Source organism: Varanus komodoensis, unplaced genomic scaffold (genome assembly GCF_004798865.1).
Source record: "Varanus komodoensis strain SLA01 unplaced genomic scaffold, ASM479886v1 scaffold10, whole genome shotgun sequence".
NCBI lineage: Eukaryota > Metazoa > Chordata > Lepidosauria > Squamata > Varanidae > Varanus > Varanus komodoensis.
This window is the reverse complement of record NW_025335269.1, coordinates 26297205-26320405: the sequence shown is the minus strand read 5'-3', so window position 1 is coordinate 26320405 and position 23201 is coordinate 26297205. Positions and strand designations below refer to the sequence as shown.

At 38.0% G+C, this 23201-nt stretch overlaps 1 protein-coding gene across 1 annotated transcript in view; it reads right to left on the bottom strand.

The window, feature by feature from the left end:
* The window catches only part of CSMD1 (CUB and Sushi multiple domains 1), a 909441-nt gene that overhangs the window by 769728 nt on the left and 116512 nt on the right, over positions 1-23201 (bottom strand). The window lies entirely within an intron of this gene.

The following is a 23201-nucleotide window of genomic DNA, read 5'->3' as shown; positions in this document are numbered from 1 at the left end:
ATTAAGTACATCATTACAAATTCCATCAAGGAAAAAAACTGGTGGATTAATTTGACCTGCATAAGTAAAAAAATACTGCAAAATACCAAATTAATTAATTAATACAAAAATTAATAAGAGTAAAGACAAAAAAAGTCCTGTAAACAAAATCTCAAATTGGAATCCCAAGGATACTTATTAGGAATTACTCTAATTCAGTAGAATTTATAACTGAATAAACATGCATAGAAGTAATTTAAGTAGGATTTAGTTGAAAGTTACAGACCTATATAATGAATATTTAAATGCTTTCAAAGAAATTGTGAAAAAATATATTCTATCTGTGTGAAATCAGTTTGCATTAGTAGGTAAAGAAGCATATATTAGTAGTGGAATCATTCACAACATGGCCCAAGTGTCATATATAGCCAACTTCAGGAAAACTATTCCATTGTATCACATTGTGAAAATATTTCTAATACATGAATAGATTTCTTTCTATTACACACTGCAAGAGCAACAATTGTTACAGTGGAAATTATAATGGTGCAACAATGAAATAGATGGCTACTGAGGTGTTTTCAACTGGACCCTGTTCAAATATGTATTAATCCATGGTGTTGCTATGGCAGCTGCTCCATGATTCTGAGTCACGTGGGTGATTCTGGGCATAGCTACCTGTTTGTATGAATAGATGCCCACTAGCAATGGTCTGTGACGAATTTCTTCTTTCACTTTTTTAAACAAACTTACCCTACTCACACCTCTCAAACCTGAATGTAGACACAGCTGTAGAATACACACAATGTACAGCTAAATCTCGTACACTTCCATGATTGCAATACATTTTACAAATAAGGTAAGTGTGCTTGAGAACATTAGCACACTTGAAAAATATGCAAAGAAATGTGTACATTTTCAAAATGGGTACACTCTTTAGTGTCAATAGTTGTATCCATATAAAAGTGTATTTTGTGAAAACTGTGCACAGAATCCTTATATTAATGTGCACATTACGAACATGTGTATGAATTTCCTTGAATGTGAGTTATGCAAAACCAGGATAGAATAAGCTTGACCTCAGAAGTTCACAATAACCTCAGTTAAACCAAGATTGACAGATATGTCCTCTATGGGGAAATAAGGCTTTCTAGATATAGTTAAAAAAATGGGTTCACTGCTGACTTAGTCAAATGTAGAGTAGACCCACTAAAATGCATTGGATTTAAGCTCTGCAGCATTAATATAAACTTCATAGTCTGAGCCAATGTCATTTTCTAAACTATATGGGGATATAACCAGGTGACCATGCATAGGGACACCAAAATGTTTCAACACTGATTTGGCAATTCTGCAACCAATAAAATATAGAAAACTTTAGATAGTAAAAGAAAATATTATTATGTTGTTATAATTATGAGTAGATTGACTTGAAAAACAACATTACCAGTGTTATATATTGCTTTTCTTTCAAATAGAAACTAATTGTAATTCTAACAGAATACTTAGGAGTAATCAATGGGAGCATGTTCCATTGAACTCATTACTGCTGAGTGAACAGACTTAAGACAAGACTTCGGTCTAATGATGACTTATATAGCATACAGTTTATATGTAAGTATTAGAAAACTTTTGGATAGAAATTGCAAAATGTCCTTACAAAATGGTAACTTAGTGCCACTTGACATCCAATTTACCTCTACAAGATAAACTAGTTAAAAGACCATGCGCATGACCTGTACCTAGAAGTAAAATTAAGACTTTCCAATCAATGTACAGCATAAATCCTCCAAAACAGGTTTGTGAATTATTGTGCACGCATCACTACTACATTGCTATATACCAGGGATGGCCAAACAAGGATTGGGAGCCACATACCACGCTTTGAGATTATTTTGTGGCTTGTTGCTTACTGCTGTGGGCACCTGCAGGTACCCACCACTTGCGATGTGCCCCCACCGCCTGCTTGTCACTCACCGCCCGCTGCCGCTGTCCCTGGGCACCTACTATTTGCGGCTACCAAACATCTGGCATTTACCATATGTAGCTCTTCCCTTGAGCAAGTCTGGCCACCCCTGCTATATACACTGGTAGACATTACACTGGCGTAAACCTGTTAAGAAAAATGTTGCATGAAAAGGGCCTGAAGCAGCAGAAACCTGGGTACTACACTCATTTCTATTTCCAAACGTTGACATTTGTTTTATATTTAATTATACTAGTAACAGCTATGATTACCAGGCGTTTCAGGCCTATTATAATGAACTGTTTGTGATCAAAGGCTCTTCTGAACAAACCTCACAATTCATTACAAATTAAATGACAGCACTGTCTCAAAACAGAATAGTGCTTTCTGAAGTTGGTAACCTGATTGTACTTTATGATGAGATAGCAGCTGGCTAATACTGGAAGTCCTATAATCTTACCATGCTTTCATATTTGCTTGATATGCCTCATATACACATATGCTATGTTGAATTTCAGGATATATTTATGTAATGCTCTGGTGGCTGTATCTTGATCTTATATTGGATTAGTAAATATTTCCAGCTCTAGGATGAAGTCTCCTATAGGGACCTGTATTACTGACAAATGCCTGCAGATTTGTCTTAGACTTACTACATGATCAGATTTTAGGTGATGAACTGCAGTGTAGGTTGTTTTTACAAATTCTACTTTTTTCTGAAGCATTGGGTTGTAAACTATGTAAACTCTGAATGCAAAGGGACTGTTCAGATATTTCTGGTATGCCACCTTTGGAAAAAGTTCAAAGTACTAAAGGAAAGAGGCATAAATTAACAATAAAATGGCAAATGTACACCAAGATTGGAACAGTTCACCTATTTATGTAAAAAAAACAACTGTATGCATATGCAAGGCATAAGAACAGGACAACTTAAAGTACCCAAATTGAAGTAACAGTGAATTCAGTATTGGGCTAGTAAAGTAGACTTAAGTAAAATAAGATAATAAAGTATACATTTCTGTTGTCTTTATAGGTACTGACCAAAACTATCAAGGGCAAGATATTTCAGAGGGCAATAATCCATAGAGACAGCATAACAACAGTTTTAGTAGCCAAATCCAAAAATGTTTATTAGATTCAACATTTCTGTTCTGAACACAGGTTTTTCTAATGCACTAATCACAAACTAATATTTGACTATGAGGTATGCTCACATTATTCCACAGTTCTATTTTCTCATATTTAGGTGGGTTTCCTATTAGGGACAAACTAGATGAGACAATTAATCATTTGAATTTTTAAAAAAGTTAAAACAAGCTACAGTTACTAGGGAACTGTATAGGAGCTGAAGCACTGATGTCCTAGTGTGCCATTTTTTTAAGTCATCCCTACCTTATGAAGATATTTCAGCTGCAAGGGGAAACACACAGGTAGCATGGAGATATTTCTAATCTACATAGCAGTTCAGATATGCTGCTCAGAACTAGGTTTGGTCAGAAAGTGCCTTCCCATCTTCTCAGTACCATTTTCAGGCTACAAAACTCAAGAAGTACTAGAGTACCAACTGTAGTCAACGCCAAAAGAGTTTTCCATTTTCCCACTACAGACATTGTGTACTCTGTACAAATCTGCTCTGCAGGGTTGGAAGATGCTCCAGAATAGATGTTGGGATAGCACAGGAGGCTGCACTGGGGAGGAGAGCAAGAAGTCCCACTGCGTGAGCACAGCTCTGTCCTGTGGCATTGGATTTAAGCTATTCTCTGCATATGCAGGAGTGGGCTGGAGAAATCCAGAAGGTGTTCTCAGATGGTATAACAGAAATTTTAGCAATCTTCTTCTGATTGGAAACTATTTTTATTCATTGCTTTAGACATTTTTACTATTTTTTTTTACTAAAAATAAACATTTTTTTTCACTGCAGCAGCATTACTAAAGCACAGAAAGAAGAGAAATCTTGACTATATGCCAGGTATACCCTGAAAAAAAAAGTTCTGAATTTCAATTTTAGCTTCAGCCATTTTGATTATTTCCTCTTTAAGAAGTTTAAAGGGTAGAGTGCCTCCTACAGTGCAGGGGAAGAATTAAATTTCCAGATGTCAGTGATGGGCAGAGAAAAAGGGGGTGGGCCCAAAAATACTAGCTCAATTTGGGGTGAAGTTCTTACAGCCACTGACCAAGCCTTAGGAAGAGCATTTTAATCTGTCAGAACATGAAAAACTGCAAAAGCCTGGAAATCATTAGACCACACAGTTGGGGAAAGGAGAAGGGAGCCTGGCATACCCAAGAAGGTCAGACTGGGCTGAGCCTGGGACCAGGGTGCTGTCATAAAACTAAGAAGCCTCAGTGGAATAGAACATGTTTATGCTTCACAAAATTCCACTTGGATGAACTCAGACACTGTGTAAGGGGGTGAGATGAAGAGAGAAAACACTTCTTGTCTCAGGTGCATTTTTCTTGTCCCCATTACTCCTTTGGGACATGTAAACAATAGATCAACAATGCATAGGCAGATTCAAAAGATGGGTGTGAAATCATATATTTGCACTGAGAAAATTTGTGCCATAACCTCTTTCTAATGAAGCAATAAGTGATCTGCGTTCATGGACAATTTTGAGAGTTTGTAAAGATTTTATCTTGGTTTTATAATCAGCTTCATTTATGGACGTGGCTGAGGCAAACATATTTAAAATCCCCTTTCTCCATTTGTTCAGTGTGTGAAGAGAGCCCACACACTGAGCACATGAGTAAACAGAAAGAAAAAGGGGTGACAAGAGAGGAAAGGGGAAGAAAGTTATTCTTTGCTGAGGAGCAGTAAGGATTGGGTTTTCCTGGTCCACTTTCTGATTTTGCTTATGGAACTTTAGGGTAAGCATAGGAAAAGGCTCTATTGGGAGATTCAAAGGATGGATGTAATAGCCACACTAATGGAATTTGTCTATTTGCTACCTTTCTACTCTCACATTAATCCTCCCCACCAGCTACTACTCTACCCCAGCTAGAAGAAAGTTCTGAGGATTAGAGTATGCCTAAATTGCAAGGTCAATCTCAACAAGCCTGATTCTGACATATGTCACTGACATCCTTCAATAGGATCAGAATTAACTGTATGCAGAATGAACACGGCATTCAGTTGCTATGCCCACAAATGAGCATGTATTCACGTCTGAATACAGAAGAAGACAGCCACTTGCAGCTGACAGCACAACCGTGGGACAATCTGCTTCTGAGTCACACACAAAGTACCCAACAAACACATAAAATACTAAAAGATAAAGGATTACATTTATCCTGCTACTGGATGCTGTAAAGCTGCCAGCAGTGAATAAGAATCACCCCCCCCCCCGATCTGGGGGTAATACAGACTTTATGGGCTTTTTTGCTGCCAAGAAGTTAACATAATTAATTCTTCCTCCAGTCCCAAATATATTTGCCACACTAGTCTCAATCTATCCAAGCCCCCTACAGAAAGTAGTAAATTACTTGGATATTGAATATTTGACCATTTTTTTAAAGTAAAGGGGCTGGTACAACACTTTTCTTTTGCAGTTGTTCTCAAGTGATTGTTGAAGATTTGTTTTGCCATATCCTAAATTAAATTATATTATATTGTAAATAATTTGTAAATTATTGCTTATTTTGTGCACTTTTGTGTCTTTCATGCTTTAGTATGGAGATTATCATATTTTGCCAAGCTTGAAAAAATTGTAGCAAGTTCTTAAATAATGGCACTTAGAACCTTAAGGAAAATAAGGAACATGGAGAAGACAAAATCTGTTCAAATCCTCAATAGTCAATGTGTTCTGTGTTGGTTTTTTTTAAGCTCTCCCATAATTAGATAAACTTACTGTGCCTCAGGCTAAGTTTGAAAAACTTCAGTTCCCTTACTTTCAAGAATAGGAACTGAGAAACAAAGCCATATTTAGGGTTCAGCTAACTGTACTCATTGAAAACTATATGGAGAAGTAAACATGGCCTGAGTTCCCCCTCAGTTAAGCTGCAGTAGTATCATATTGCTCAAATTAATTGAAGGATATGACATGATGCTAAGAGCAGCTATCGCTCACTGAGAGAGCAGATGCTCAGCAGACTGAAGATGTCACGTTCAATCTTTAGCATTTCCAGGTGAGACTGAAAAAAATCCTGCCTGAAACCCTGGAAAACCACTGCCATCTAGAGAGACCAATGTTCTCTGGATCTGTATGAAGCAGCTTCCTATGAGAAGGACCAGCTCTCCAAGTCACACTTTCTTCAAGGCCCGATCTAGTCCCATCGCCACTACATACAAAGTTGTCTTAATACCAGGTCACACTATTTCATTTTTGTTTGTTTGGTGTTAGTTGTTTGTTTGGGCCATTTGTGCTTCCTTTTATGTTTAGCCCAGTCTCATTGACATATGGCAGCTCTCAGGCAGAGGTGATTCTCATCATATGCTCGCTTACTCTTTCAGACTACAGCTGCCATGGACTGAACCTTCCTCCTGCAAGCATGTCCTTGACCATGGAACTAGACTCATCATTCTCTGTTAGCTTTATATTTATTCCTCAGTATGTGCTATTTTCTATTGTTACTTGGAAAACTGGCATGATATGGGTGGTTATAAGTGACTAATTTAGCACTCACACGGTTGCTTTGTATGTGTGTTTCAATCTTCCTTATCACTCTTTGCATGATGATGGAAGTTACACTGGAACCATGTCTTGCTTTTAAATGTGGGTACAAGTGGTGGAGATAGAGATGAGGTGAGTACAAGGCACGTAGAAACAGCTGATGGCCCAGACTCGGATGAGGTGAGTCTGCATCAGAGATGGAGGCACAGAACTCAAGTCACCAAAACAAGGCTGGTTCCCTAGAATTCAGAATCTCCTTCATCTTCCCAGAAGTACTATCTTATGAATAACAGCATCAGGTCCCTGCCACTGGAGACAGTGCATCAAGTTGGAGATAGTGCAGTGTTGGCTTCAGGTTCAAGGACTGTTCCTTTCCGGTTCTCTACTCCTCCAGGGTGTACAAGAGGCTTCGGCAAGGGGCGGCATAGAAATGTTTTAATAAATAAATAATACATAAAAAGATTGTAGCCTGATCTGAATATTCAAAAAGGCAACATATAAGGGGAGGAAGCCATTAGGTACCAGCCCTCGTCCTTATCATGTTTGTTTAGGAGACAACTGTCTTAGGAGGACAGTGTCCTCTGAACCTTGGGGATTCTCCTTGTGATTGAGAATCCTACTTTCCCAGTGTTTCAGTACCATGAAGAGACTCTGTAGATAGGCTGCCTCTCCTCTCCTCTTGATTTTAATTCTCTGAATGCTTGAATGCCAAACAAGTGATCTTTCAGGGCCCTGAATAGTCTCTTTTTGCCCTGACTTGCAGACCTGACTTTCTCAGAGCATTCTTCCTCTGCATTTTTTGCAGTGGTATCTGGGCCATGGATTAGCCTCCACTTGTCCTACTCGATGCTGCTCATCTTGCCAGTTTAGGAGAGCTGATAACACTATCAGCTCTCTCCTGTGGAATCTGCACCTTGGCCAACAACACTGAAGAAAACCTCCCTTCCATGTGACCGTCTTACATATCAGAAAAGGTTTAGCACACCAGCAAAGGAATACAGCCAGAGGACCCTTCTTCTAGTTTTGTCTGTCAGGAACTGGCTGAAACATCTTGCAAACCCATTTTTCCCCACCCCACATTTTGATCCCATTTGCTTCTTTGCAAAAATTTGATTATAATCGGCAATCCACTCAATTTTGCAGCAGTCATACTTTTATGGATTCAGCTACAATAAATGGGATGATGATTGCAGCCTAGGATTTTATTTTGCAAGAGCATCATTTCCTTTAAAATCAACAGATAGTTGGAGTGTACATAAGTTGATTAGATGAGAAGGACTTTCTTTTTAAGGCATCAAAACTCTTGGTGCTCCTTAACTGTTGAAGCAGACTTAAAGTTGTCAGCAGTGCAAATGGGCTCCAAATTTTGTGTCACTTGGTTTCAATGCTAACATTCTCTGGGGTGCTAAGTAGTCTATTTCAGTTCTATTTCAATGCACAGTTGAACTGTTTCAATGCTTTGGAAGAAGAAACTTTCAGATAATCTACTCATAAACACAAGGTAAAGTGCATTTCTTCAGCAAGTCAGAGAAAGTTCAACATGAACTTTAACTTCTAACCAGTCTTGGTTAGGAAATAATAGTTACCTTCCTACTCTATACTATGGGCACAGACTAGTGCTGTGTGTATTATGGTTATCTCCAAACTAGCATTTCTGAGTTATCTAGAAAAGCCTATTGTGCCATATTTCTACCTAAAGATATTTGGGATTATTACCATTATTTTGTAATGAGACACCCTTTTGTTATCCGGGTGCCTGGTACATTCCAAAGTACATGAGTAAGACCCCTGTCCTGACAGTCTACAGTTCAACACAGGGGAAGAGAAAGAGGAGGAAAGAGGACAAATGAAAAAAAATATAGAACTATGAATGTGAGTATGGCTCAGAAAGATGAAGCCAGAATACTGAACCAATCTAGCCTACTCCAGAGTCATTTGTACCTAATTTGAAGAGCAGCAGATCTTCCTAAAAGCAGTCCAAATTGCAGCAGACTGTTCCTGAAAGTTTCAGATCTGCTTTGGAAAGTTAATTTCAATGTTGTGGACACCTGAATTTAATACAGTTTTGAACCTCCCACTCAAAGTTTCCATGAAAGAAAAAAACACCAAGTGGAGAAAGATGAAAGGCAGAGAAGGAAATGTAGTTTAGCTTTGTGACTGATAGTGACAGCCTAGGTTCTGATTAGGAAAAGATTACCAGTACTTTTGGAAGGATATAGATTGGTAGAAGCAGCAAATGTGCTGTAGTCTATTTTCACCACTCTGTTTCATTTATCACATCTCCCTAACTTATAGTGCACTTACCATTCTGGAATTTTGCAGGGAAGTCGTTACGGTGCAAATTGCCCATTAACCAAGGATGGAAAGGAATCTTTTTAAAACCTCCAAACTTTAAAAGCACTCAGTGCACAAATAAAAAGAGAAGAGAGGGGGGAAAATCAACTGCAGTATTGTCAGAAAGCAGCAGCGGCAGCTGTTAAAGGCACCCAATTAAAAAAATCAAAATTTAAAGCACAAAAACCTCTGAACCGATTTCTCTGAAATTAGGCAGGTTTCATCCATTCAAAAGGAGTTACAATGCCAAAAAATTTATTCAGTTCTGACAATAGTTAAGAGACTGTTTATCCATTTGTTGATTTCACCATGATAGTCTGTGAAAATACATGCAAAGTTTCAGATTTCCAAAGCAAAGGCCTGGTTCAGATCCAAAGAATGGTTTGCTTACAATTTGTGATGAAACTGGCAGTGGTTTTAAAGTGGGTTTAAAGAGATGACCCCCCCTCCACTTTAAATTAGTTTGATATGCCCCCCCCTCACACACACACACACACACACACACAGAAAGTGAAAATAGTTTTTCCTCAGTGTTTCCCACTGTTGGTGAGGGGGTTGTTTTAATTTTAAGAGGAGCTTTTTAAAAGTTGGGAAATGAAAAAGGTTACTGCTCACCACCATGGGAAACCCCTCCTCACACCCCAACCTTTTCAAACTTTTGATCTGCTGTTTCCCAATACTGATAGGGCAATAGGGCAGTGACCAGTGTGGTCATTCCATTTGGTCCCTCTTTACATTTTTATATAAATAAGACTAATGTTCATACTTTCCTGGAATTAAATCACTGGGAAGCAAAATGGACTTATCTGAGTGAATGAGTTACTGGGGCATTGCTTATCCTTTTAAACTGTTGATTTGTTGGTTTTTTTCCCCTTGATGAATTATTTTCATTAAACTATTCATGTTTATTTCCCCCCAGGAACATTTCCTATTATTTATATCACTGAGCACTGCCTTAACTTGAATCTTGTTTTTTCCGTGCACATTTACCTCTCATTCTTTTCTTAAACTTTGCCTTCTTCCCCAGAGGGTTCTCCATGAAGGATGCTCTGGAACTCTAACTCAGACTGCTATTGACTGATCGGGTCCTGTTCTGATATTTACAATGCAAGAACCACACATTTCTGTTGCTGTTGTTTCAGATGCAAATCGATCATTCCTCTCTACTTCAAGAGCAGAGTTAGAGCATAAAACGCGGTGTCAGGAGAAATGTAAGGCCTTAAATGTTTATCCCTGTGCCACAGATGGATTCATCATTTTACCTTTTTCAATTTGTAAGAACTCTGACAGCCATTAAAGTGCTAGTGAGCATTTTCTGGCTAAGGAATCAAACATATGCTATTTGTATTAAAAAAAGAAAAAAGAAATGGCAGCAGGGAGACACCAAATACTGAAACAATAAAGATGTTGCTCTGAGAAAGTGCTATTTATATCAGTCACTTCATAAACAAGATAGGAGAAAATGAATATCCATGAGCATGTCTAGCTAAAGAGGAATTCACTTATTTAAATAAACTTAAATTCAGCTTATTTAAATAAACTATCACCACATTCTGGTTATATTTGTCATCTATTCTGCAGTTTACAGAAATTTCTGTTTTAGTGACTAAGTCTTTCCTAGAGGCTGCTCAGTAGTGGAAAAGTGCCATGTTCTCTTGGAGTTCAAATATGAGGTTTCTAATCATAGGAACATTAAAAATAATATGTAAAAATGAAAGGAATATTTTCAAGTTAGTTGTAGAAAATGATTTTTGCAAGGCCAAGATTCATGCATGGCCACAATCCATGCAAAGTCTTCAGGCTACATTGTCTTGCTTTCTGCAAACTTCTCATCCATAAGGCTCTCACAATGTCTCACATGTGCAATGGAAATGAGCATATATGCCCCTTTCTTCGAGCACTATATGCCAAACCTTGGCTGGATGTGTGTGCCATGATCCCATATAAGCATAGTTAACCTTGTGCTGCTGAGCAAGCATTAAATGTAGGCACATGTGCCAAGAGATCCCACCATCAAAAGGCCATGGGACTTGCTCTTCTGCATCATCATTGCAATTGCTTGTTCACCTGCCTCTTGTCCTGTTCCATAAAATGGTGAGAAACTGCAGAATAAGTAGATGTCACTGACTTCCTTTTCACTGGTTCTCTGCCTGTCAAGCAAGTAAGTGGGGGCAATGACAAGAAATAGAATGAGGAATAATAGCAACTGGTTCTGTGGTGGCAAGAAGGGAGACTCACTGAGGGAAGGAGAGCACTGAGGGTGTCTTCCCAAGGTGTCTTGGGTTAGATTGTGTTTGAGAGTTTCACAAATGCATTAAGCTATAAATACCACTAAGAAAGGATGAGCGATGCTTCTTTATCAGGTATTCACACAGTTCCTGGATGGAAAATAAAACTAAAACAATCATATTATTATATTCTAACAACATTGTTGGAAGGGTACACAACAAGCCATTCCACACATTGTCATTTTCTTGTCAAAGAAAGAGCCCTTACTAACATTGCACTGGGAACTCGTACTTGGGATTATATATACATGTAAACACAGACACTGGCTATAATTCTGAAGAGGATAAGTGAAGAAGAAATGGATCTATTTCACATCAAATCATTGCAAGACATTTGCTCACTATCAAGCTCATCAGTTAATGGATCCCAAAGCAGTGATAAGATGCATGTGAAATAAAGTGGCAGGCAATACAGTTGAATGACAGTACAGTAACCATAGAGGAGATGAGTTAACATATGTCAATATGGATAAGATTAGACTTCTTAACATGCTCTACATGGGGCTGCCCTTGAAGACGGTCCGGATACTTCAATTGGTGCAAAACAGAGCTGCTAGGTTGCTGACGGGGTCTGGGCGTTGTTCTCATATAACCCCAGTCCTCCGTCAGCTTCACTGGCTTCCCATCGAAGTCCGGGCCCAATTCAAGGTGCTGGTTATCACCTATAAAGCCTTCAACGGCTTGGGATCTGGTTTTTATACTGCACAGCTATGGAGGCACAAAGAAAAGGTCTTCCGAAGGGAGGAATCCAAATCTTATTATCAACAAACAAGGCCCAACAATAACATATTCAAAAATCTCAATTAGACAACCTTCCAACATCCCTTTCTTTATGATTAAGCTAAGGTACGCAGTGTTCTTTACTATGTGTTTTGGTAAGTGATGTTGACAATGCATCCACATGACACTTTCTTGGGGACAAAAAGCACCCATTAAATTACTATGCTTTAAATTCTATGACCCCCAGTAACTTACCTAAGAGATGTCTAGGTCTTATTTAGATCTGCTGCCCTCCTGCATGGCAGAAGGAAACTAATAAGAGAGCAAACACAGCATACAATATCTGTAAGTCGCATTAGCACAGGGCTCTGCAGCGCTACATAAATTGTTATTTCAAGTACAGTTCGGCACCAAATGGTTCCCTGAAGGAAACTCAAGTAGACATGTCACAGCAGTGTAACAAGAGATTTGCACAGTTGCAAACGGAAGCTTCCAACAAAATTACAATGTAATACTATGCATGTTTACTTAGAAACATGTCTCACTACATTCATGGTGGATACGCATGTGGATGCATTGTTAAGCATTCTTACATGAATCTACAGTAGAGAGGACTTGACACCAGGGAAGGGCCATAGCCCAGTGGCAGAACACTCACCTTGCATACAAGGCATCTCAGGTTCAATCCCTGGCATCTCCAGGAAACACTAGAGGAACAGATGCCTGAAATAGGACGGCTGTTTCTCAGTGTCAGCAAATCATAATGCAGCTTCTCATACTTGACACTGCTGACATAATGCAGCTTACTCCCCTGAGACTGGGTTTAGGATTGCATCCCTAGTAAGGTATCTAATGGACCATCAATTCCTTTGCTATCTTGCCAAACAAGAGGCTAAATTTTCTAGCAATATTGGATTGGTTTTCCACAGCTTTCATCCATTAGACAGCATTTCTATCTAGCTTTGCAGCATAATTCAGCAGCTTAGCCAGGAAGATTATTTCTCAGAGATGACAGCAATCCAGTTTGTGAAAACAGAAGTTTTATTTATCAGCCACAGATAACAAGATGATACAAGGCCACCCTCCATGCAACATGTATCATGCTTACTGTCTCCTTAGTAACCCCTTTCACATGAACTTGGACCCTCAGACTTCCAGAACTCTTTCTGGATTCAGGGGTGGCTTCTCACAAACATCCTTCCTCTTGGTGTTGTCTCTAGAAACGTGGACTGTCAACACAGAGAGAGAGAAAGATGGGCCAGATGGGAAACAATACAGGAAAGGGAAAACAAATAAAAAGTGGAGAAAAGGAACCAAGGAAATGTGAACATAGGGGTGTGTAAAGAACTAATTTATGAATGTACACATTTTTATGGTCCCCACTTTGGCATTCTAACTTTCAGTTGCAATTTCATCATTCTAGGATGGGACAGTAGTTTTTCGCTTTTGGTTTTGTATTGTTTTACTTTAATTTACCTGGATATTTGATTAATAGCACTTAGGAGGCTACAGCTGAGGCTATTTACCCGGCAGTGAGCTCTTATTAACACAATAGGCTTACATGATACATGTACACATGCATAACATCGCACAATAAGGCTGTTTTGAATGATGGGCATTTCTATCTAGAATAGTCAATGGTGAAGAATGATAGGAATTGCAGGCAAAACATCAGTAGAGCCATGAGTTGCCCATCCAGTTATAATCCTTTGCACACTTACCAGCATGCACACTTGAATTCAAGCCCCACTGAATTCAATAGATCTTAGTAGATTCAATAGATCTTCGAGTAGAGAGGTGTAAGATTCCACTATTAGCTTTTACAATATATATGTAGTCTTGGCTTCTTTGCAATTTTGTGTTTTGAAACAGAAGGCATCCTTACTTATTGTTTACTATCAAGCTTTTAAAAGAATAGCATTGCTGCTAGTACTATAGTATTATAGTATCTGTAGTTTAGTGCAACAAAAATTATTATACTTTGTCTAGAAGGGGTTTTAATGTGAAAGCATTCCACTTGTATTACCTGATTTTACTGAATATTGTTTCATTTGGAATACCAAATACTCACAGTTCTCACTTTGTATATTTATGCATTTCACTTTTTAAGCAACATATTTGGAATAGAATTGCTGAGAAAACTTAAATATTGAAGCAAAATTGATAAAATTCAGACGTTTTAAGTAAGTGAAAGCATTCATTACTCAACAATTTTAATGAGCATAGAGCAGTTTTCTCTAGAGAACAATTAGATCTTGTTTGAATACAAATATTTTTAAAATGCACCTCATTCATGTTTGTTTTGTCAATAAAGCAATGACATTTCCATCTCCCTGAGGTTAATTGCTTGGCTTATTAAAGATGCATCATTCTAGGATTTAAATACACATAGCTGACATTCCTTTCAAACATTCTTTTAACTTCTGATTTAAAACACTTTTTTCCCTTTTTTTTTTTTTTTGCATATGTGAAGCGACTTCACAGGCTTATAATCTACATGAGAATTTCTGTGACCCTGTGCTTCTTCCCTTAAGGTGTTTTAATTCTGCACAATGTGCTGAAATATGAGGATGTCAGCATCAAATATGAGAGAGGAGGAGAGTGTACTGAAGAATTTCCTGTAGACTCCTGTGAATGAAAAGAATTATTGTAGAATATAGGTCCATATTGCCATGATTATAGAAACTCAAGGAGGAACTTAAAGACCCCTGATGAAAAGTTAAGAACTTGTCTTTAAAACTCATCAACCGTAAAGATAAATTAAGGAGGGGGCATGGAATGGTTGAACCTGCTATGCAACAGCTATGAACCATAAACATGGGCAAACAGTGGAGAATAAAAAGATCACATACTTGAAACGAAGTACTTTAACATAAAGGCTTACAAGATATTTCTACTTAAGGGGTGGTAACTGATTTTTTTTTCTAGTTCTTCCTTCTCCCCTACAATCATTGCCCTAAAAGTCTGGAGATCTTCTGGAACAGCTTAAGAGGTGGTGCAGGGAGAAGGACAAACTGACGGAAATCATCTCCCCAACACCTGAGACTGAAGTCCTAGTTATAAAAGGGAAATTCAAGATCCAACACTGTCGAGATTACAGTAGTTAGGAACCACAAAAATATCTTATGTGATGAGCACCAGTTTCAGTTGTGCCTTCCTTCTGAACTTTACTCATTTTAAAGTTGGTTGCTTAACACTGAGCTCCATACTAGCGTCTGTCTGCCAAAACTGTCAATAAGAAAATAATTGCTGCAGTTTTTATCAGTACCTCACAATGTCCCTTTGTTCGCAAAATATACTGATGGTCAGTGGCATCTCAAAAATTGTTAGTACACGCTACTACAAAAGTTAGATCCATAATTGGAAGACAAAAAGTAGGGTTCTCATAATTTCTTCTCTATATCATATTTTATTCTACCTAATCTACTATCATTCATCCAGCAGATCACTGGTTGTTGCATAGTCCTGTTGTAGAATATTCAGAGATATGCTAAGCCTCTTTCTAAAGGACTTTGATTGAGAAGCCTCTTTCTAAAGCTCACAGCCTCACTCACCTGTTCAACACACACACAAAAGGGAAGAAGATTTAACCTACTGTGCTTGGCTACTAGCTGCAATGCAAGTAACTACATTCTTTTACCGTACAACCTGCCTCAGGACAGAGGCAGATACATGTTCTAAGTGAGGTAAAATATGGTTCAAAAATACATTCTCTACCTGAAAAAAAGGGACTGAATGTGGCTTAACCCTTCCTCCCACCACGCAAAAGCATCTGGTTTCAACATTGGCTCATTTAACTCAGTGCTGTGCAGCCATCATGTCTTGGACAGTAACTAGGCTTCTATGAACAGAACAGACCATTTTGTTCATGGATGGAACTGAGATCCAAAAAATAGCAGAAGGGAGGCCATTTTTGTTGATTCGCCCTGCAGTCCCCTCATCCACATATACATTCACTATACCAGAAGGTCCCGCAATCCTCTAGAGAGAGGTTTAGGGGAGTGGAAAGGGGATTTCCCCAGGTTGCAGGGAGAAGATGAAATAGTTTCAAGTAGTGCCCCCATTCTACTAGTGGGAGCATGCTACAAGCAGGATGGGTGGGAAACTAAGCTGGGGAACTGTTCCCTGAAGCAAAAGCAAACTGAGGATCCCAGTCAGTGCAACTAGCAGTAGTATTCCAAGGCCTTAGGATCAAAAAGCCTCAACCAGAAAAAACCATCGAGGCAGTTACCAGTAGTTAAAACAAAGAAACAGTCAAATTCAGCAGGAGCCTATCAACTGGAGCTGGTCAAGGCTGAACTGGCTTCCTTCATGCAAAGCGCAAGCTCTGCTGTGGAACTATGGCATCTTCTTCTTTTAGTCTTCATGTTTAAAATTCAGATAAATAAGCTATTTGCATCTTCTGGTATAGAAGATACTGCAGAAATGGTAGAGTCCAGATGCCCTTCCAAGCTCATGAAAGCCGAAAACCTCACTCTGTGTAAAAATGTCCTTGCTTCACTGTGATATAATCCAAGCAATTGAGACTTGGTAGATGGGCATGCTGTATGGTTTGGTGAGACCATACTAATGACAAGACGTATTATTCTACAATACTGGAAAGCAAACAAAACCCTAAATATACATAAGTGATTCCAATATCTATTGACCTTCACCACCCATGAAAATATATTAGAAATAAATCCAATTAATATGAGATTTTCTTGAATTATATGCAGTGTAATAGTGTAACATGCAGTGTAATAGTTCTACCACAAAATTAATATACTCCAGAAAGAGACATACATGACAAACATATTTTAATGCCATTTGCTTTATATAACTATTTTTTCAATGTTTACTCTTTAAATACAGGTCAATATGAAGAAGGAAGGAAAACCCTAAAGGGAAGAAAATGTAGGTAGAAGGCAGGAAGATGGATTTTACTGCTTATATTCTATTGGAAAATGTTTTTAGAAATGTTACAAACTCTTAACATCAACAACAAAAAGGAAATCTTGAAAAGACCAGAACTAGCCTTCATGATGATTTGAGCAAGAAGAAGAATGCATGGGAAACCAATATTTTTTTTAAAAAAGTGCTCATACTCTAAGTTAAAATAAATCCATCTAACAGCCAATTTGAATTCTCAGTAATGACTCAATAAGGAAGTGGTATTGAAGCAAAATAGCTTGACAGGAATTTGAAGAATTACAATTCCTAATAGATAATGCAATGGAAAATATACAGGTGCTCATCAGGTGCAGCTTATTCACCTACAGAAAAAGTTACATCCACAAAATACCCACAACTGTTCTATATTGTGTTTATAACTAACTGCAGATAAATACACAACATTCTATTCCTGGAACACCTGAAGAAGTGAAACACCACGCAAATCATTGACAAGGTCAGAGAAATGCCATCAACACCTTGTAGCTTGTTCTTTAGTAGAAGAACATATTCTCACATCAAAGACGTTGCCAGCAACAATCATGCATTATACATTTTGGCAGCAGTACTGCAGCAATCTCAGCACACTTTTACATTGTAAACTTATATGAAATGTTATTCCTACTTAAGTAACCAGATGTCAATATTGCAAGGCTGCCACGATATCAAATGATTTAACAAATAAAAATGACTGAGTCCCAGGAAGAGGCAGAGAAGAACATGTAGCCAGAGCTAATGCATGGTCTGTAGTACTAAGAGCACAGGATGCTAATCACAACCAGGTCTCATTCAAAGCAGTAATAGTACGGAACTACACAATGAAATGCTTAAGTTGCGTTGACTTTGACTTAATATTGATGACTCACTTTTACTGGATTGGGACAAAAGTCTTTTTCTCCCTGCGATGTGATGTCATTTATTTGGTAAAACATGTCACTGAAGATTTATCTATACATTTATTTTCTTTCAAGAAGTACATGACCTTCCAAAAGTTCAACTGAAGATGATTCATGAAAATAGTTTTACACTTGAGCATTGAAAGCAATATAAAAATATTGCAGTATAGACTGTGAATTATGTGATTCTTCAGTTATTTTTGCCAGGGGTAGTGTATTTCTGCATCATGTTTTGAAATCTAAGCAAGCATTATCAGGGGCCCATTAATGAGTTGGCGCTCTGATGTTGGCAATGTGGTTCCAATGTCATGGAACTGTGACTATTGTTACGGACACATCACTTTCTGGTTACCTCTGGATTGGCTGCCAGAAAGGAGCTTGGCAGGATCGGTGTACTGGGGAACTGCATAAAAAGGCACGGATGGATCTGGATGATTTCCTGGATTCAGTTTTCAGTGACACTGTTGAAGCCTTGGCTGATCTCTGAAATACAGAAATATCTGGGATCATTGACACTATTGCTCCTAGGTACCCTTTCCACCCAAGTGGAGTCAAGTCTACTTCCAACATTCAGCAAGATATTTGAGTAGACGGGTCTTGGTCACAGTGCCATGGAGGAAAAAAACTAACAACAAAACAAACACAGGAGCAACACCATTTAAAGACCTATGCCATGGTGGTGAGGACAGTGAATAAAGCTTTCTCCTCTACCAAGATTACATCTACATTTAAAGGATGAGACCTTCAGCAGCATGTTGGGGTGGGGGAGCTAAACCAGTAAGTGTCTCACTGTAAATAATTTGCTCCATATTTTTGCAAATAAAGTTACTTGGAGTCACCATGATTTGAACATCCGTATCATGGCAGATCAGATTGATGTAACCTTGGGAATCACTTTTCCAAATGTTACTCTTTAGATCTTTTTCTGTAGAACTCAGAAATATGGACATGCTCTCTAGAATGGTAAGGGCTACTATCTGTGTATTTGGCCCTAAATAGTCTTTGGATATTAAATCAGCCAAGTGGGTTTTTCACTACAACAAAGGAAAGTGATTAATGCTCCTTTGTGGGAGGGGGTAATTCCCACTTGTATAAGAGACAGTACTAAGACCTATATTAAAGAAATATTTCCTTTGTTTTCCAGGAGGCCAAGGAAAACCCAGGAGATATGCCCAACTGTAAGGCTCTCTCAAATGTACCATTTTTTACTACAGTGATTAAGAAAGTGGTGACATTGCAACTCAAGATGCATCTGGTGATATTAATTATCTGAGCCCACTACAATTGGGCTTTTGCCCAGAATAAGGAAGTGACAGTACTCTGGTCATCTTAGTGAATGACCTGCATGAGGAACTGGATAGAGAATGCATTACCCTATTAATTCTCTCAGTTTTCAAGACCATCAACCAAGGTATTCTGGACCACTTTTTGGGCCAAGTCTAGATGATGTTTTGCAGTGGCTCCAGTTCTCCAGTTTATGCTGCAACATGTTGTACTATCGCATAATAAAATAAATAAACATCCAGAAGATATCACATAGCATTTATATTTTGGGGGTAATGAACCACTAATATGCTGATGGAACCAGCTCATCTTTGTCACCTAATGCCAAGTAAGCATTAGTCAGCCAACCTAACATCTCATTTTAGCAAATTCAGAAGTTTCCTTAGAAGTATGTTTTACACTGATAAATTGACCTTGATGCTATCAAAAACTAATCAGATTACTAACTTTTTCTAAACAAACTAGCATCATTGACAGTACAACAAAATGAAGAAGGGTGTTATTGCTTTCCTTATCTATTAATAGTACAATCTTAGGCATAACTCCTCAGAAGTAAGTCACACTAACTTCAGCAAAGCTTATGCCTTAAGTAAGTATATTTGAGAAACCAGCTAAGCTGTTGGCACAGCAATGCTGTTGAACTCTTAGAACTCTTGCTTTTTTTTAGAAAACAATTGCTTCTTGAATATGCATGGATACCTTTATTTGTAGCTCTGTAGGCAAGCAGAAATACATTTTACTTAAAAAGAACAAGACATTTATCTTAGAGTGAAAACAGATGTAATAAAAAAGGAGAATTCAAAGCATGTTATTCATTTGTCCTCCAAAGCTACTGCCATAACCAAACCAGAAGACATTCCAAAATGGTGTATGCACATTTTAAAACAATACATAATAATTCTCACTTATGCCAAAATCAAAGTTGCAAGTTAATAATAATAGTATAGGTACATAAGAATAATGATGTTGGAAGAAAAACATGAAAATAATCTAGGTCTTAATTTCTAGCTTTAGTTAGATCTGTCAAAGAGCAGATGACGTGAAATAACTATCACTAGGCTGTTGACGAAATGCTTTGTGTCCTGGTGTGCATATATCCAAAATACACAGGGAAGGTTTTCTTTTAAAAGATGTATTCTCAAGAATAAATGGCTGCCAACTTGTCATTCCAGATGGTGCTCCTGAACAGTCCTCAGCTTATACATTGATCATTAAAGGGGTACACATAACACAGATAACACTTTCCAATAGGTTACAGAAATAAAAAGTTAAAATGGTGTAATCTTTCCTGCCTGGATGCCAAAGCAGAAAGAAGGAGGGGGGAAGGATAGGGGGTATTACATAGAAGAGGAGGAGGGTGGGCTTGGTTGGTGTGAATTGCCCTTTGTTTGAGCTGCTGTTATCTGTCAAGTGCCAACTGGCTTTCTCTGGAATGGTGCCTGGTTCATGTCAGCTACATTTCAAGGATGCACACATGCTGATTTCTAGAAAAGGGGGTTCTCTCTCTGCCCTAGCTATATGTTAATGTTTTAATGATTATACCTGTGAAAGTTATAACTATTGATTTGTACATCAAGGCTATACCCATCAAGAATGCACACTGCATGTGTAGCAACCAGTTCATGTACCGCACCAACTTCTCTGTTAATAGCTGATAAGAAACCTTTTGCACAATGTAGAGTATCTTTGTGAATGTGTGGGACATAATTCCCGAGGAATGAGAGAGTCCCTCTAGTTTTGCTGGTGCATTCCATGATTCCAGGACTAAAACATAAGCATCAAATGGACACTAGATATTATGGAAAACTACTACTTCCATTGATAATTAAAGATATTCATTTCACTGACACTTCAAGATATGCAGTTAGGCATTTTTATAAAAAGACAAGCATAGAAAAATGATGTATGTCCTTGAAATCTAATTCTTTGAAAATGCAGTAGTAAATGATTTAAACAAATAAAGAAGGGTTTATTGCAGGAAAAAACATATCTGTATTATTGTTCTTCCAATAATTAATTAGCGATATGACTGATACCAAAAGAGAAAATATGTTGGGTTCCTCTGTTCTTTTTAGAAGAGTGAGTGTTGTGATGAATCATAACAAAGAATAATTTTCATATAATGTGGGAAATAAGTTAGCATAAAATTAAATGGAACAGCATTTAAATTTCAGGACCTTGTGATGTATATCCCAGAGTTACATCAAAATAGCGCTTTTCTACTACTCTAACCTAGACAGAATTTGCATTACTTACTGAAGAACGTGCATAGCAAAATTTGCTAGTGACAAGAAATGAAATCTGTCAGTAAACACATTTAGTTCTTATGATGGCGGAAAATGAAAATGGCAATGGCAACCATTCTTTGCCATTTGTTTTCATAATGCACAGCCTTGAATACTATTCAGACATATGAGATGTCCATCGTCTGCAGCCTACAACGAAGCCACTCTGCGAATGTGCTGCAGTAAGTGCTTTTTAGCCCATTAGAATTAATAGAGCAAGCTCTTCGGTTCAGCAAGTTTGAATTAGGACATTTAGTCCTTATGCACATTTTAAGTTCTGGTCATATTGCAGATTTCTAGATAAGCTTCTTAAGCATTTTTCACAATCTCTGCATTTAGTATAGGTTCTTTCTTAATAATATTGAAAACAAATGTTGAATGGCTGCCTGATTGAAAGGACACAGATCCAGCAGATATTAGAAACAAATAGCTTAAATAGCTTTTATGAATGCAGTCTGAATTGCTGAGGCTCAGTTACACCATTTTATAAACACTTATGGTCATGATACTCTTCTGGTTTCAATAATTATCCATGACTTAATTAACCATGTCCTGTAAGCCTGTGAATGAATGTCAGGATATGCCATGTATATAACTGTTTTTCTGTAATGTTTACTTCATGTGGGCACTGAAGGGCTATAATATGTCTGAGAAAGCCTGAGGCCATTCTTTCTTACTGTCAACGGCCTACATAGGAGCACTGCTTGGTGACAAATTCTGAAATGAAGGCAGAGATAACTGCCTATAATATTTATAGAGGGGATCTGCATGAAGGTTTGACTGGTCTCAGAAACATAAGACTCAGATTGGGAAGTGACAGTTAGCAGTTAAGGAGTTGACAGTCAGTTACAAATTCAATTGACCATCAGTCAGGGAGAAAATTTGTTAGGTGCTGTGGGTTCTAGTACAGAAGGAGCTGGGTTGGAGTTAGCCATCTATACCATACATGGCAGGTTGGATGTGTTATCAAAATAGGTGTTTCATGCAGGAAGGCACCATGACATTCTTGCCCAAAGAAGGCTACCCAAGAAGTCATTAAGAACTAACTAAACTGTTCAAACAAGTGGTAGGACAACGAAAACAGATTTGGAATCAGAGGAATAGTAGACCTAAAATGCAAGACCTGGTCATGAGCATATTTGGCTGGGATGGAGTTTTAGGTACTCTGCCCTGTGGTAAAAGAAGTAATTAAGAGGAAGCATGTCTCAAGTCCTTAAAACTGTCAGTAAGCAGATCTTGAAAAATTTCAAGTTATTATTTCCTGTTGTACAAAATATACCCTTAATAAATGCCATTGCCATTTTCAGTTTCTGGTATCATAAAGATATCAGAATGGATTGGTTTAAATGTGTTTATTGACAGATTTCACTTCTTGTCACTAGCAATTTTAATCATGCACCTACTTCAGCATATAATGTGAGCTAAGTTTAACAGTTCTTCTGGTGCTTATAACTAAACCCTTATAGCAACTAGGCTACTGGAAGGTTTTAAACTATTCTAAGAGAATAATGACAACAGAAATGTCTCACTTTGTAGAATTCTTAGTTATAGTGGCAAGAGCTTAGCACTGAAACATAAACTTTTCCCAATAAAAATAGGAAGTTCCCGTAAGTGAGATTGCCAAGTGAGGGAATAGTTTTTTGGTAATGAAGATCAGGCCAAATGTATCTTCCCTTCCACTGTGCACCACTTAGGCCTTAAGATTCTAATTTATATTAACTTGCGGCTCTCTATTATGTATGATCAGAGTAGAGATGTGTGAGGGATCTGATAGGGAGGTGGAAATCCAAAGCATTCGGTATCCCCAGTCTTGCCTTGTGCTTGGACTGCAGGGCAAGCTGAGCCAGCTCACATATGTTTTGTCTTTAGGATTTGCACAATTTTAAAACCACTAATGAAATGTGTGCAAA